The sequence below is a fragment of the Mustela erminea genome, chromosome 1 (genome assembly GCF_009829155.1).
Source record: "Mustela erminea isolate mMusErm1 chromosome 1, mMusErm1.Pri, whole genome shotgun sequence".
NCBI lineage: Eukaryota > Metazoa > Chordata > Mammalia > Carnivora > Mustelidae > Mustela > Mustela erminea.
The window spans coordinates 3,521,616-3,536,854 of NC_045614.1; the positions used below are offsets into that span (position 1 = coordinate 3,521,616).

At 53.1% G+C, this 15,239-nt stretch overlaps 1 protein-coding gene across 1 annotated transcript in view; it reads left to right on the forward strand.

Moving 5' to 3' along the window:
- Positions 1–15,239, forward strand: part of KDM4B (lysine demethylase 4B) — a 132,575-nt gene that overhangs the window by 20,219 nt on the left and 97,117 nt on the right. Inside the window, exon 2 of the mRNA XM_032307124.1 lies at positions 14,400–14,490. The gene's annotated coding sequence lies outside the window, so the exon portion shown is untranslated. The remainder of the gene's footprint in view (positions 1–14,399; positions 14,491–15,239) is intronic.

Below are 15,239 nucleotides of genomic sequence, written 5' to 3' on the forward strand. Positions count from 1 at the left end.
ACTCTTTGGTGAAGTCTTTTGAGTTTCCTTTTTAAAAAGTTTTTTTAAAAAGAGTTCATTCATTTGAGAGAAAGAGAGAATGAGTGGTGGGGAGGGCTGAAGGAGAGGGAGAGGGAGAAGCAGGCTCCCCACTGAGCAGAGAGCCCCATGCAAGGCTTGATCCCAGGACCCCAGGATCATGACCTGAGCCCAAGGCAGACGCCTAATGACTGAGCCCCCCAGGGGCTCCTCCGTCCACATGGAATGTCATTATTGATATAGTTGGATTTACAGCTATGATTTTCCTTTTGTTTTTTTTTGCCTCTTGCCTTTGGTTCCTCTCCTTTGCTGCTGCCTTTTGCATTAAGTGCGTATTTTCTAGTGTAACGTTTTAATGCCTTTAATGTTTTTTCCACTGCATTTTTTCAAGTATCTTCCAGTGTCTGCTCTAGGTCTTACATGCTTCTTAACTTATCAGAATTTCCAGTATTATTGGAAGCAAATCTGTGCTGATTGCTGTTGAACTGAGGTTGTTGGGGATTAAGGTTGCGCAATCAGTGACAGAGCTTGGGTTTTTCAAGGCAGCTCACGCGTCCGGCTGTGTGCGTGCGCCTGACTCTTGCCCAGACTCCCTGCTCGGTGAGTTGAGCGCGGCGCAGTCTTAGGGTTGCGGTGCCTGAAGGTGTTGGTCTCAGACTCCGGCTTAGAAGGGCCGCGACTCTCTTGTCATCACCCCACGTGTTTTGGCCCCTTGTTCCTTGTCCCATCTCAGCTGACTGGTCTGTGGCTCTGATCCTGTCCCCAGATTCCGGATCTGGGTCAGCAGGTCACGCCCACTCGCAGGCGGGCAGGTCCTCGGTCTTTGAGGCTGCCTGGTACTCAGCGCAGGGACCGATCTGGGAAGGCTGGCAAGGGGGTGGGGGACTGGTGACCTGCTCCTTAACCAACCCCTTTTGTGGGAGCCTAGGGGGGCAGCCTGCACGGCTGTGTCAGGATAACACCGGGCAGGGGACCAGGGGCGGCCGACGCAGGGGGGCCTCGGCGCTCTGGATGGATTCCGTGGAAGCTTCAGAACAGCATCAAAGCCGCGAGTCTTCCAGGAGCTCTGATGTGTTCATTTTCTGGCTTGGTACCTTTTTTTTTTCCTTTTTAGTAGCGGCTTTATGAAGTAGAATTCCCATGCCATACATTTCCCCCTTTTAGAGTGTACTGTTCTGTGGTCGTTAGTACATCTCCAGGGGGTGTACCGATCACCACTGTGCGGTTCCAGAACTTCTCTGCCACCCGACAAGGATGGTGTGCACCCCGTACCTTTCAAATAGTCCTGTCCTGTTTCCCTGTCACATGCGTGGACTCCCACCCCGCGTGGCCATCTGTGTCTGGTTCCCTCCCTGAGCGTCGTGGGCTCGGGGTCCGGCCCCGGGGCAGCGCGTGGGGGCCTCGCTGCTGGCGGCTGGGGATGCGCGCGTGGGAGCGTGGACCACGATCTGTGTGTCCGCTCACCCACCGATGCGCACTTGGATGCTTTCCACTGTTTGGCCACTGTGACTAATGCCTGTAATGCAGAATCCAGACGCTTGCGTGGCGGGTTTCGCGTGCCTGCTTGTCTTGTCTCTCTTTGGTGGATGCCTTGGAGTGGAATTGCTGCTCATAGGGAGACCCCGTGTTTAACACTCGAAGAAACTGCCAGATTGTTTTCCCACGTGGCTGCACCGTTTTTGCAGTCCCATGGGTGGTGCCCGAAGGCGCCAGTTGGGCTGGGCATTTTCAATTTGTATTAGGCGGCTCGCGGCTATTGTAATCCCGCTGGTGATGGCGTCTTCTCGGGTGCTTTGCCTCTTTCCTTTGAGACTGGGTCCTTTCTACACGGAGGGACCAGCCGGTTTGGCTGCCGGGGGACAGGACCTCCAGGTGTCAGGCCCCACTCTCGAGGTGGGTTATGGTTTATTGTTATGACATCAGAATGAGTCTTACCACTAAAGAGAAGTCTGTGTGAATGACCAGTGTCCCCAGCCCCCAGAGATAACCATCCCTGGTGTCTTGGCCAAGGCTCTCCTGGTCATGGGCTGTGTACGCCTCCATTTTTGTAGGGAGATGGATGCTTTTCTCTTTGGGTAATGTGTATTTTTTTCTCTTTAAAACCGTGCTGCAGTGAACATCCTCACTGCCGGTCCCTTGAGGGGAGATTGTGTGAGTGCAGACGCTTGGCGCACAGACGGCTTTTCTGTCTTGAGTCATGTCACTTGGTTGTCCAGGGCAGGTGGTTGGGGTGGAGGCTCTCACGGTGGCTGGCGGCTCCCATCATATGGGGCACAGCCTCAGCTTCTGTCTGGCCTTTAATTGTCACCTCCTCATTGTCTTTTTCTTTTTGAATTGACAGTTCATAGCCTTGGCCCATCCATGAAACTGGGGGTTTATATTTTCTCTTGACTTACAGTGGGATTTCTCAAACTATTTGCTGTCTTTGAACCAGGCCATTCTCTGGGGTGGGGGAGGGGGTCCAAGGCACCGTCTGGGCTGAGTGGCATCCTTGGTGCTCACCCACGATGTCAGGAGCCTGCCATCCCCTGTATGACAGCCACAGATGTCCCAGATGTTGTCCGTTGTGCCTTGGGGGCCGGATCACTCTGGCTGAGAAGCAGTGTTTTGGAACATCCTTTCCTGCATTAGGGCCGTTAGCACCCTTTGTGTCACTTTTTTTTTTTTCTCAGTTTCTCATTTATCTTTCAGCTTTATTTTTGATGTGTCGGTACATAGAATGTTTTTAAGTTTATCGCCAAATTTGTCTTTAAAGCTCCTGGTCTTGTGACCTCCTTGGAGAGCTTTCCTCCACCTCCCCCCGCCCCCCCAAGATTATAAAAACGTTGGCCTGTATTTTCCTGCTTGCACTCTGAGGGAGTTCATAAAGACTGCCCTCTAGAAGCTGCGGGCGGGGGGAGCGCTGTGTGTTTTCCATGCGTCTCCCCGCCAGTCCGTGTGGGCTGGTGATCCGCATAGAGTGCGGCTGCCCCGTGGCTGGCTCTGTGGTCTCAGACAAGTCACCCTACTCCCCGTGCCTCAGTTTCCTCATCTGTGAAATGGACTCTGACGACAGTGCCTGCTTCCTGGGACTGATCGGACATGCCAGGCGTTTAGAGCTGGGCCCGCATGTGGGTTTACCCGCCCGGGCACGAGCTCTGCGGGAGGGCCCAGAGCAAACTCTAGAGGGAGGGCGGCATTCAGGGAGGCCAGTAAACCTGCACAGACTCACCGGGAGACTCACCGGGAGACTCACCGGGGCCCCGAGGGAGAGCGTGTAACCTGTATTCCTCTATGCTGCCCGGCCCTGGCCCCTCCTAGAGCCTACGCGGATTGTAGGGGACACGGGCAGAGACACAGGAAGATCATTTTGTTACCGATCATGGTTCTGAATGCCGAATTACGGCACATCTAAGACCTATACATCTGGATAAAGAATGGACGTGTGTTTTGAGCATCTGCCAGGCCCCTGGCTTTTTGCAGGGAGCTTGGTTGGGGGCTCCAAGGATGCTGGCATCTGCTCCCGTCTCGGTGTGGCTTCAGCCCCTTGCCCGTGGCTGTGGGCCAGGGGGACAGGTGGCCTTTGCCCATGCTGCTTCCCTGACCCTGTGGAGCCAAGTGAAGATGGAGGTGGACTGGCTTGTCCCTGACACTCCAGAGCAGGCGCTGGCAGCCGTGCCCGCGGCCCTCCTGGCTCCCTGGCCTTCCGTCCTCACAGTCCGTCCTATTTTCACTTCCCCAGTCCAAGCGCTTCCTTCTCCTCGTTGTAATTCAGGTGTTTGGAGACCGAACTTCAGATCCATAGAGAGGTTGCGAGACCAGATCTGGGGTGTGCTTCTCCTGCTTGCTGGGCCGCTGGCGGTTTGCTCGTCTGTTCCCCTCCTTTGCCCGCTCTCCGCATTTTTCCTGAACTGTTGGAGAGATCTGCCCCTTCCCCTCCAAATACTTCAGGGTTTGGTTCTTGCCGACAAGGGATGCTCTTAGCAAATGAGTCAAATCAGGAAATTAATTCTCAGAATTCTCAGGAGAGAGTCCGGGATCGCACCGCGTGTTCGGTTGTCTGGCTGCTTTCATTTCTTTCAATCTGGAACAGTTCCCGAGGCTGTGTTCGGAGTTCATGACTTTGACATTTGGGAGAGGACAGGCTGGTGATTCTGCAGGGCGTCCCTCAGTGTGGGCTTGTCTGATGGTTTCACGCCGTTACACACTTTTGGCAGAACATCCTGGAAGGGACCTTGCATCCTTCTTAGCATATAGTATCCGGAGGCTCCCGCTGTCAGTTTGTTCCATTTATGGTGACATTAACCTCCATCACTTGGTTAAGGAGGTTTCTCTGCCCTACAGGGGTAGGGACTATTGTCTGGTTTGTATTTAGTGAGTAGATTCTGGCGGGGAAGTAGCCTGAGACCAGTGGGTGGGACTCCTTGTTTGTTCCTCCAGCGCCCGGTGTTTTGTTTTGTTTTTTTCTTAAGATTTTATTTATTTATTTGAGAGAGAGGGAGTGAGTGAGGGAGAGAGTACAGGAGGGGAGAAGATCAGCGCGAGAAGCAGATGCCCCATGGAGCTGGGAGCCCGATGTGGGACTCGAGCCTGATTGGGACTCGATCCTGGGACTCCGGCATCAGGACCTGAGCTGAAGGCAGATGCCTAATGGACTGAGCCACTCAGGCACCCGCCTTTTGCATTTGTTAATTGGCGTTCTGCTGTAAGGACCAGCTGGCTGTCTCTTCTTCCCTTTTTTTTTTTTTAAGATTTTATTTATTTATTTGACAGACAGAGATTACAAGTAGGCAGAGAGGCAGGCAGAGAGAGAGGGGGAAGCAGGCTCCCTCCTAAGCAGACAGCCTGATGCGGGGCTCGATCCTAGGACCCTGAGACCATGACCTGACCAGTAGGCAGAGGCTTTAACCCACTGAGCCACCCAGGTGCCCCAACAATGGCATTTAGAAACCAAGATCTCGGTGTTCACTGTGCTCATTGCCACTGGGCGTCTTTGCTTCTGGGTCCTCTTGTTGGCTACAGCTGGGAGTAAACCCACATGTGCATATATTTAGCATTCCTGTGTGCATGTGTGTATATCTCTCTCTCTCACACACACACACATACAGACACACACACACACGCTCAGACGTTTCTGCTTCCGGTCATCCGCGTATATGCACTGCGACCCATGAGTCACACTGCTACTTCGCAGTCCCAGTCTCCCACACGGGCTTCGCGCCGTCTTCCCCTTTCCTTGTTGATAACTCCCTCTCTGTCAGCAGAACGCACCTCATCACCAAAAGCAGAAGAAGCCTGTGGAGGAGAAGTTAATTTTTTTTTTTAAAGATTTTATTTATTTATTTGACAGAGGGAAATCACAAGTAGACGGAGAGGCAGGCAGAGAGAGAGAGAGGGAAGCAGGCTCCCTGCTGAGCAGAGAGCCCAGTGTGGGGCTCGATCCCAGGACCCTGAGATCATGACCTGAGCCGAAGGCAGCGGCCCAACCCACTGAGCCACCCAGGCGCCCCCGAGAAGTTAATATTTTGTTGTATCTTTATTTCCAGGGCAGTTGGTTCCAAAATTGTGTTTCAAAGTGGGCTGGGTTAGTTCTTCCTTTTCTTCTTTACTGTGGTTCTATTATTACCTGGAATATGGTCCGTTTTAATTATCTCTGTCTTGTATTTGTTGTTGAATTCCCCTCCCCCCATCAGCTCTCACTGATTTCGTTCGTTCATTCAGTTAGGTGGGGTGTTAGCCTGGTTCCAAGTCCAAGTGCACCGAGGCGTCTGGAGAGAGGTGTCCTCGCTCCTCCCTGCGGGGAACGATTTCGTGAGTCCTGGGCTGCTTTTCTTATGGCTCCACTTTTTTCACATGAACCGTGGCATCGTGGGGATTGCTCTTGAAATTTACTCTTTTCCCTGAAGGACGCATCCTGGAAGCCACCTCACCTGACCATGGCCAGGTCCTCTTCTGCACGGTGTCTGCAGTGGGACTCAGCAGTCAACCCAGCCTCCGGTGTGCAGGGGCACTGAGATTGTTTCCAGGGTCTCGCAGGTGTAAATGGTGCTGCAGCAAATGCCTCTGTGTATTAGGTGTTTTCATATTCTTGGAAGAATGTCTTCAGGGTGGATTTCTAGCAGTGAGATTGCTGGGTCAAAAGTTAAGTGTCAGTGTGTTTTGTCAGTTTCTGCCCAGGGTGGTGTGGGTTTACTCCTGTTGGCCCTATGGGATGACAGGTCTGGTCCCCACAGCCTCAACCAGCAGGATGTACTGTTCTGTTTAAAATTATCTGCCAATCTGAAAGATGTGAGAAGTGGGGTCTCAATTTTTTTTTTTTTTTAAAGATTTTATTTATTTGCCAGAGAGAGAGAGAGAGAGAGTAAGCGAGTACACACAAGTAGGCAGAAAGGCAGGCAGAGGCAGTGAGAGAAGCAGGTTCCCTGCTGAGCAAGGAGCCCGATGCGGGACTCGATCCTATGACCCCGGGATCATGACCTGAGCCGAAGGCAGCGGCTCAACCCATTGAGCCACCCAGGCGTCCCTCAGTGTGGTTTTTAATTAGCATTTCTGGAATGAGGAGTGAGGCTGAGCCATGTTTAACATGTCTGGGGCCGTTTTTATATCTTTTCTGTGAACTGCCTGTTCATACTTTCCACCCTTTTTTCAACTGGATTTACTCACCCCCCCCCAGCTTTTATTTATTTATTTTATTTGAAAGACTTTATTTATTTGACAGAGACAGAGTGAGAGCACAAGCAGAGGGAGCAGCAGAGGGAGAGAGAGAAGCAGGGTCTCTGATGAGCAGGGAGCCCGATGGCGGGGCTCAGTCCCAGGACCCTGGGTTCATGACCTGAGCTGAAGGCAGATGCTTGACTGACTGAGCCACACAGGCACCCCCTCCCCAACCTTTATTTTATTTATTTATTTTTTAAAGATTTTAGTTATTTATTTGACAGAGATTACAAGTAGACAGAGAGGCAGGCAGAGAGAGAGGAAGGGAAGCAGCCTCCCTGCTGAGCAGAGAGCCCGATGTGGGGCTCGATCCAAACACCCTGGATCATGACCTGAGCCAAAGGCAGAGGCTTAACCCACTGAGCCACCCAGTCACCCCCACCACCAACCTTTAAAACTTTAATGTACATTAGGGAGATGAGCCCTTGGTGGTCTGTTTGTAAATATTTGCTCGGAGTTTCCCAGTTGCATTTTGATTTTTTAAAAAAGATTTATTGATTTATTTTAGAGAGAGGGATTGAGAGAGCACATGAGCACAGGGAGAACCAGAGGGAGAGAGAATCTCAAGCAGACTCCGCACTGAGTGCCAAGCCCACGGCCAGGCTAAAGCTCACAGCCCTGAGATCATGACCTGACCTGAAATCAGGAGTCAGCGGCTTAACTGACTGAGCCACCCAGGTGCCCCTGCAATGAGATATTTTAATGTTTTTTTTCCCCTGGAGGGGTGGGTTTGTTTTTGTTTTTGTTTTTTTGCCCGAAGAAGTGTGTGTGTTTTAAAATAATTTTTGATATAGTCAAGTTTACGGATCTTTCTTTTTTTATTGCCTCTGGATTTGGAGTGCTAATTGGAAAAACTTTTCATATGCTGAATTGGAGGGGAATTCACCATGTTTTTTTCCAGTACTCCTATGGCCACAGGCTTTCCAAGCAGATCCCTCCTCCATTTGGAGCTCATTCTTGCTGGTGGTGTAAGGTAGGGGTCCGACTGTCTTTTCCCAGATTGTTGCCCGCTTGTCCCGGCGCCATGGGTTGAAAGCCCATCCTTGTTCAGTGCTGTGAGGCGCCACTCTTGTCTCCCTCCGTCCCTGATCTGTGGCCCCCAGCTGCTTGGAGGAGGTCACCATTGAGAAAGACTTGCCTACTCCTTCCTCTCCAACATGCGAAGTGTGGGCTGTGTGGCCCACAGACCCGGGCACCTCGCCTCGAGGCATCTCATGGTTCACAGCATCTAGGTGGGACTGTCACCAGGCCTGGGCCCCCCTCCCAAGTCTTTATTTATCCTGCACCCTCCTCCTCCTCTGCCAGGAGCCAAGTTGTTGGAGGTCCTTGGGGCTCCAGCTCCTGCAAAGGAAGGTCCTACAGAAGAGTCTGGGTGGATGGGTGGGTTGTGTGTCCCAGATGTAGGGCTGAAGGGCTGCTGGCTGGAAGGAGGTGGGGGTTTTCTGTAAAAGAGGGGTTGCCAGATTGCCCTTCTGGGCCATCCTGCATGGCTGCTGGGCGCATGGTGAGGGCACTTCACCACCTCCTGTGTCTTCAGATTGGCCTCCTTTGCCTGCATGAACCACTTTGATGACCAGGCCCCGAACACCTGCCATTGGGCTTATGGTGTGCCAGGGAGTCCTTTAAGCCCTTCTGTCACTTGCCTCATTTAGCGCCCCACGATCGCATGAGTAGGGCACTAACATGGTGACCCCACTTTACAGATGAGGAAACCGAGGCCCAGAAAGTAGGAACTTGGCCCAGGTCGCAAGGCTGGCACTGGGCCCAAGTCTCTGGAGCCCGGGCTTGTCACCCTGACCCCTCCGTGCTCTCCAGGGAGAAAGCCTGAGAGAACATTGAGGGACATGACATTGCTGTGACAAGTGTAATTCTCACAGTGATACGGCTCTGTCGCCTCAGTGACAGGCCCCGACTGCCCTGTCATCACTTTCCCTGGAGTTTTGGGTTCTTTTTTTTCTCCCTTGCTCTGTGGCTGTGGTGTCGAGAATCTTGTCATGTGCCGGTCGGCTGTTGATCTTCTTTGGAGAAACATCCCTTCAGATCTCTCATCTGTTTGCATATCTGGTTGTCTTTTGTCGTTGATCCTTAAGAGTTCTTTATATGTTCTGGATACAAGTCCCTGAGGTGATAGAAGATCCACAGATACCGTCACCCATTCCCTGGGTGGTCTTCCCTTTCTTGACCGCTTCCTTCGAAGCACACAGTCTAATTTCTCTGTTCTTTCTCTTTCGCTTGTGCTATTAGTGTGGCATTGAGAAACCATTGCCTGACCCACGGTCAGCAGGCTGCATTCGTGTGTTATCTCCTCTGCGAGTTTTACAGTTGTAGCTCCCGAGTTTAGGTGTGTGATCCTTTTGAGCTGAGTTGCATGTGGTGTGAGGTAGGGGTCCAGCTTCATTTCTTTTTCCCGTGGGTATCCCGTTGTTGAAAAGACCGTTCTTTCCCTCTGGAATGGTTTGGGCAGCCTCCTTGAAAATCACTTGGCTTCACAGGATGGGTTTATTTCTGGGCTGATGTCAACTCTCTTGCACTAATTTCCGTGACCGTCTTTATGCTGGTTCCACACTATCTTGCTTACTCTGGTTCTGTCACCCGAGTTAGATCTGGTCTCGGCGGTGGGCGTTGAGGAAAATGATGTGGTTCTTACCATGCAATGAGACCAGACCCTTCTTAGTTGGGATCCAGACAGCCTGGGGTGCCCGCCACTTCCCTAGTGGAGCCCTCGCGACTTCTGCAGTGGGATTGCGGCGTCCGTGAGGATATGGGGATTTGGTGAGCTATTTGTAAATAAGAGGCTCTTTTGCCAGTATGCAGAGATTGAGGAAATATGTCGCTTTTTCTTCGCTTTCAAACAGGAAGGATCTGAAACTTGCATTCGGCAGGTTGGTCTTTATCAGGTCCTGAAACTCGATGGTAGTGTGGTGTCAGCTTGCTTTTTCTTTTCTTATCAGTTTGGATCTTTTTACAGCCTCTCTCCTCTTTCAGCTAAACCCTGCTGTGCAGTGAGCTTCACAGGACAGAGGTAAAGGTTGGCTTTTTCTTCTTCTTCTTCTTCTTTTGCTGCTGCTGCTGCCTTTTTTTTTTTTTTTAGTTTTTATTTTGAAATAATTTTAGACTTATTGAAATGTTACAAAGACAGTACAGAGAGTTCTCGGGTCCTTTTCAGCTACCTCCCTGTGTTAGCATCTAGCATAACTGGAGAAGAATGACCCAAAGTAAACAAGAGCATGGAGGAATAGTATTTAGCATTTCTTCGGATTCCCCTACTGGTCACACGCATAGCCCTTTTCTTCCCCAGAGCCCGGTCCGGGACCCTGTCATGCATTTAGTTTCAAGTCTCCCCTGGCTCCTCTGGACTGGGACTGTTTCTCGGTTTTTCCTGATTGTTTGTGACCTCGACGCTTTTGGAGAGCAGAGGTCAGGGATTTTGCGGAATGTCCCTCCACTTGGCTCTGTCCGGTGTTTTCTTGGGATCAGAGGAAGGTGACGCAGTTTGGGGCCAGCTGCCTTCTCCGTGCAGGATGTTGGTGTGTCTCTGTGCTGGTGATGTCAGGCTCGATCCCATGGTTATGGAGGAGCTGGCCAGGAGCCTCCACTGGAAAGTTATGAATTTTCCCTTTGGGGACTGTGCAAATACCTTGTTTCCTCTCAAACTGTTGCCTGTCTCTTGCAGTGCCCCTCTGTGGGTCTTCCCTGCCGTAGTTGTTACTCTGATGCTCACACCGCAGCTCTCCGGCAGCCTCGCTGCTTCTCCGTATTCTGATTAGAATTCTTTGTGGAAGAGCGCAGTTCCTTCTCCCTCGTTTATGGTGTGTTTTTCATTTTGCGTCGGTGAAGACTTACACGTATTTGTTATATCCTGGGGCTTATGGTCTAGTACAATCATGATTTATTCTGTTTCCTGAATTGTCCTTGCTTTGGTCATCGGGCATGCCTTCTTGGGGGTCCTGTGTCCTTCCTTCATGATTGCATCCCCTGAGAAGGGTTGCCCCTTGGGGCTTGTGGCTGTAGAAGAGCAGGCAGACAGTAAGCCCTTCTGGGTCAGGTCGCTGTGTGAGTAGGGTAAGGGCTCCTTTCCCGTCTGGCCCAGAGGCTGCCCGCTCAGCTCTCTGCCTCTCAGAACCCCACGAGCAGCTCCAGGGCAAGAGTGGGCAGTGTGGTCTAGTGGGGGCCAGCCCTCCGAACCCACCCGAGGGTCAGCCCCAGGGAGCTGAGAGCTGATAGGGCCAGGCGACTGGACTACCTCACCCAGGGTGGGGAGGCCAAGCCTGCGGGGTCCCTGGAGATGCCACCAGCTGGTGGCAATTCCTAATGCCGAGACCTTTAGGTACAGCTGGCTCGTCCCCTGTTTCCTGCTGCTGCTGCTTCCTGGCCCCACCTGCCTGCCCTTTGCAGAGGCCGCTTTGCACGCCGCTTCAGCACCTGCCTGCTCGCAGTGGGCACGTTGGAACAACTACATCTTCTAACGGCCAGACTGAACCTCTTCAAGAGAGAAAATGGTCAGACTGTGCCTTTTAGGGGCCTCGATGTCTGATGTCTCAGGCCGTCGCTGGAGGCTCTCACCTTGCTGCAACTGGACTCCCCTCCCGGGTTCTATTCTTAGCGCCCCAGATTTCCCGGGACCCACAGTGAGGTCAGCGGCTGGGCCGGGCCAGCCTGGGCAATGGGAGGCATCAAACCCAGCCTGCCTGGGCCTTTCTCTTTTGTTTTCTTTTAAAAAATTACTGAGACTTTATTAAAAAAGAAAAGAAAAGAAAAGAAAAACCATTTTGAATTTGCAAAGAAATTGAGAGTGTTATGCCCCACCCCCGTCCCCTGATGAATCTCTGCTGGGCTCTTCCATCGGACGGGGACCCTGTTGTAGTTAGTGGATGTGTCGATACACTCTTAGTAAGCAGACTCCACAATTTATTCAGATTTTCTCAGTTTCCCCCAGTGTCCCTTTTCCGTCTCAGGTCCCTGTCCCAGGCTCCCACGTGACAGAGTCATCACGTCTCCTTGGGCTCCTCTGGGCTGGGACTGTTTCTCAGACTTCCTTGGCTTTTGGTGCCCCTTGATGGTGGTGCAGGGGACGGGGCAGGGTTTGGTAGGAAGCCCCTTCCCTGGATTTGTTTGGGGCTTTTCTCATGGTGAGACCTGGGGGGGGGGGATGGGTTTGGGGAGGAGGACCCCTGAGTCAAGTGTCCTTCTCCTGATACCATCTCAGGCGATGGCTTGTCACTGCAGACGTTGGCCTTGGTCCCCTGGCTGAGGTGGGTAGTCAGGTGTCACCCCTGCGAAGTCATTCTTCCCAGTTTCCATGGTGTTCTATTTGGGGGGAAGTCACTGTGCTTGGCCCACACTCCGGGGCACTTTGATGCCTCAACGCCGGACTGCTTTGTGCCCAGTGGGCCTGTGGCCGTGTCTGAGGCCAGGCCCTGGCATCCCAGAGCCTCCTGGGTGGGTGGCAGCCAGCCGTGGAGGCGGGTGAACCTCGCCTCTTGTCCACTGTGGACATGGGTCAGAGTGGATGGAAGCCTTATTTCCGGGTCTGACCCAGGAATTGGGGTCAGTGCTCTTGGCCCCCAGAGCATGAGGGCCAAAGGACCCATGGCATTGGTGGCCTGGCAGTCCTGGGGAGCAGCAGACTGAGGTCTGTCCAGCTGAGAAGCCCAGGCCCTGGGGGTCTCTCTGTCTTTCCGGCCATGCACTGGTAGGGGCGGCCCATGCCCGGCGTAGAAACAGCCCCCACAGGGACAGTTCCGAATGATGAGGGAGACCCGGGGTCCCATCAACACAGGAGCGAAAGGTGGAGGCCTGCAGTTCGCTGGAGCCTGTGCTGTCCGTGGACATGGAAGGACCCCTCAGCCCCCCTGAAATCCAGGAAACGCACCTCGAAGCTGCCGCATTAGTCTCCCTGCGCTGTTGGAGCCATAGACTTAGTGACTTAAAACAGCGCCCAGTGATGATCTCAGATCTGGAGGCCAGAAGCCGGACCTGGGTCTCCCTGGCTTGCTACCGTCACGGGGTGGGCAGGGCGGGCTCCACCTGGAGGCTCCGGGCCGTGTCCCATTCCCTGCCTGATGGCCCCTTCCTCCCTCTGCGCGGTGTGTCTCTGTGACCTCTGCTGGTGGTGGTGTTGTGTCTCTTTCTCTGACTCTGAGCCTCCTGCTCCACTCTTGTGGGGACTTGGGGCCGCCCAGATAATCCGGGATCCTCTTCCCATCTCCGGGTCCTTCACTTAACACCCCCTGCAGAGTCCCTTTTGTTGTGGAAAGGGGGCGTGGCCACAGATGGGTTTAGGACCTGGACATCTTGGGGGCTGTGACTACCAGCCACAGCTCCTGGAAGCTTCCCCAGTCCTCATATCCTAAGACTTCATCCTTGCCAATGGCAGGTGTCCACCGGCTGTGGAGCGGGGCTCAGCCGCACAGGTGGGAGATCTCGGCCCAGGAGCCATCGGGAGAGCCCCTAGCGGTTCACCCCGTCCAGAAGGTGTGTGCAGTCCGAGGTCCAGCAATGCCACAGCTTGCTGTTGTCGTTCAAACCAGGGCCTGACCTTTTAAATGCCAGTGAGATCTGTTTAATGGGGTCATGCCCAGGATTTTTTTTTTTTTTTTTTTTTAAATAGAGGACTTTTTTTTTTGTTTTTTTTAAAGATTTTCCTTATTTATTTGACCGACAGAGATCACAAGTAGGCAGAGAGAGAGGAGGAAGCAGGCTCCCTGCTGAGCAGAAAGCCCGATGCGGGGCTCGATCCCAGGACCCTGGGATCATGACCCGAGCCGAAGGCAGGGGCTTCAACCCACTGAGCCACCCAGGCGCCCCCATGCCCAGGAATTTTAAACTAGAGAAAAACAAGAGAAAATTCCAGCCTACATACATCGCACGCCGTGAGGGGTGTGGGTGAAGCTTGTGTTATGTGGCGAAAGTGTGCGAAACTGCATTTAATGAAGCCACAGCCCGTGGGGGGAGCTGCCTTGCTCAGGGAGACGGGCCGTGGGGGACACTGGTGTCCTGGATGGTAGGCTCGTGAAGGCACAGAGTGGGGGTGGGGCTGGGGAGAGGTGGGGGCAGGGAGGGTGGGAGAGTCAAGGTAGTGGCCACGGCCTGGACTGTCAAGGGTCTTGGGGTTACACCCAAAGTCGGGAGTCTTGTCCTGCAACCGTTCAATCAGTGTTGGGGGTCTCTCTGCCCAGCTACGAAGTCGGTGGTTGGGACCCTGCCCCCTGTGGGATCTTGCCTCTGTGCTGCCCATGCTCTGCTCTCTCCGTATGCTCTCTGTCTGCTGGGGGCGCGGGTAGTGGCCGCTGGGCATTGGTGTTGTCCCTGTGACTCTCCTCCTTGGAGGGTTGCCTTCCTGGCTGTGGCGCTTTGGAGGAGGCAGAACTTCTCATAAACCTCTCAGAGGCTGCCCGTACTTTAAGGTTTTCAGAAGCTTCTTTGGTTTAATTTGATTGTTTCGAGGTGCCTCTCACTTCCTCTGCTACTGATTTTTAGGGGCTGAGCTTAAAATGGGCAATCACGGGAGGACTTTAATGGGGAAAGCGCTTATAGCTATGGATTTTAGTGTTCTTGCAAATCGGCAAGGAATTGGAAATGTCTAAGTGAAGGCGACTTCCTTGGGCTATGGGCAGCTGTTCGGAGTGGAATCTGGACTTAAGGTTAAATGTGCGTTTAGTTAATCGCGCTTTTATTTTGCATTTTAGGAACCGTCACCATTGCTGGGACCTGATAAGGAACCTGTGCCAGTTCCCGGGGCACCTCTCCTCACGGCCTTGGCTACAACCGGTCTCCGAAGTAAGTTCTCGGGCCCCTGGGCCCAGGTGGCCGCAGGAGAGCAGGGCGCTGCCGGCCACAGCCCCTCCCAGGCCTGCCCACGCCCTGCGGGGCGATGGCAGCTCCTGCTTGGTCCCGAGTTTACGGGTGTCCAGGGTCCAGGCCGAGGAGCCTAGAGGCCGGTCTGGGGTTTGTTCTGTGGCTATTTCTTCTCCAGTCCACATGTTCACGTTTGTGCTCTGGTCCTTCAGCGTCTGATGCCTGGGCCACACTTGATGTTGTGCATTTTGGGGGATGCTGGGATCACCCGGCTTAGCGGCCTCATCTGTGTCACACGGAACAGGTGGGACAGTGCTTCTGGGCTCATTGAAGGACATACTCACCCCATCCCCATGCCCTACAGGAAATGGTGACCCGCCACAGTGGAGTGGTGACTGGGAGCTTTAGGAATGGAGAATTATGGGGCGCCTGGCTGGCTCAGATGGCTAAGCCTCTGCCTTCGGCTCAGGTCATGATCTCAGGGTCCTGGGATCGAGCCCCCATCAGGTTCCTTGCTCTCTAGGGAGCCTGATTCTCCTTCTCCCGCTGCCTGCTGTTCCCCCTGCTTGTGTCTGTTCGCTTGCTCCCTCTCTGATACATAAAAAATCTTTAAAAAAAAAAATGCAGAATTGTTTTTGAAATACCTTTGAAAGAATCCTGTTGCCCAGGGGCTCTGGGCTTTAAAGCTTTCTACTTCCTCCAGTACTTTTCTTTTTTTGGTTTTTAAAAGA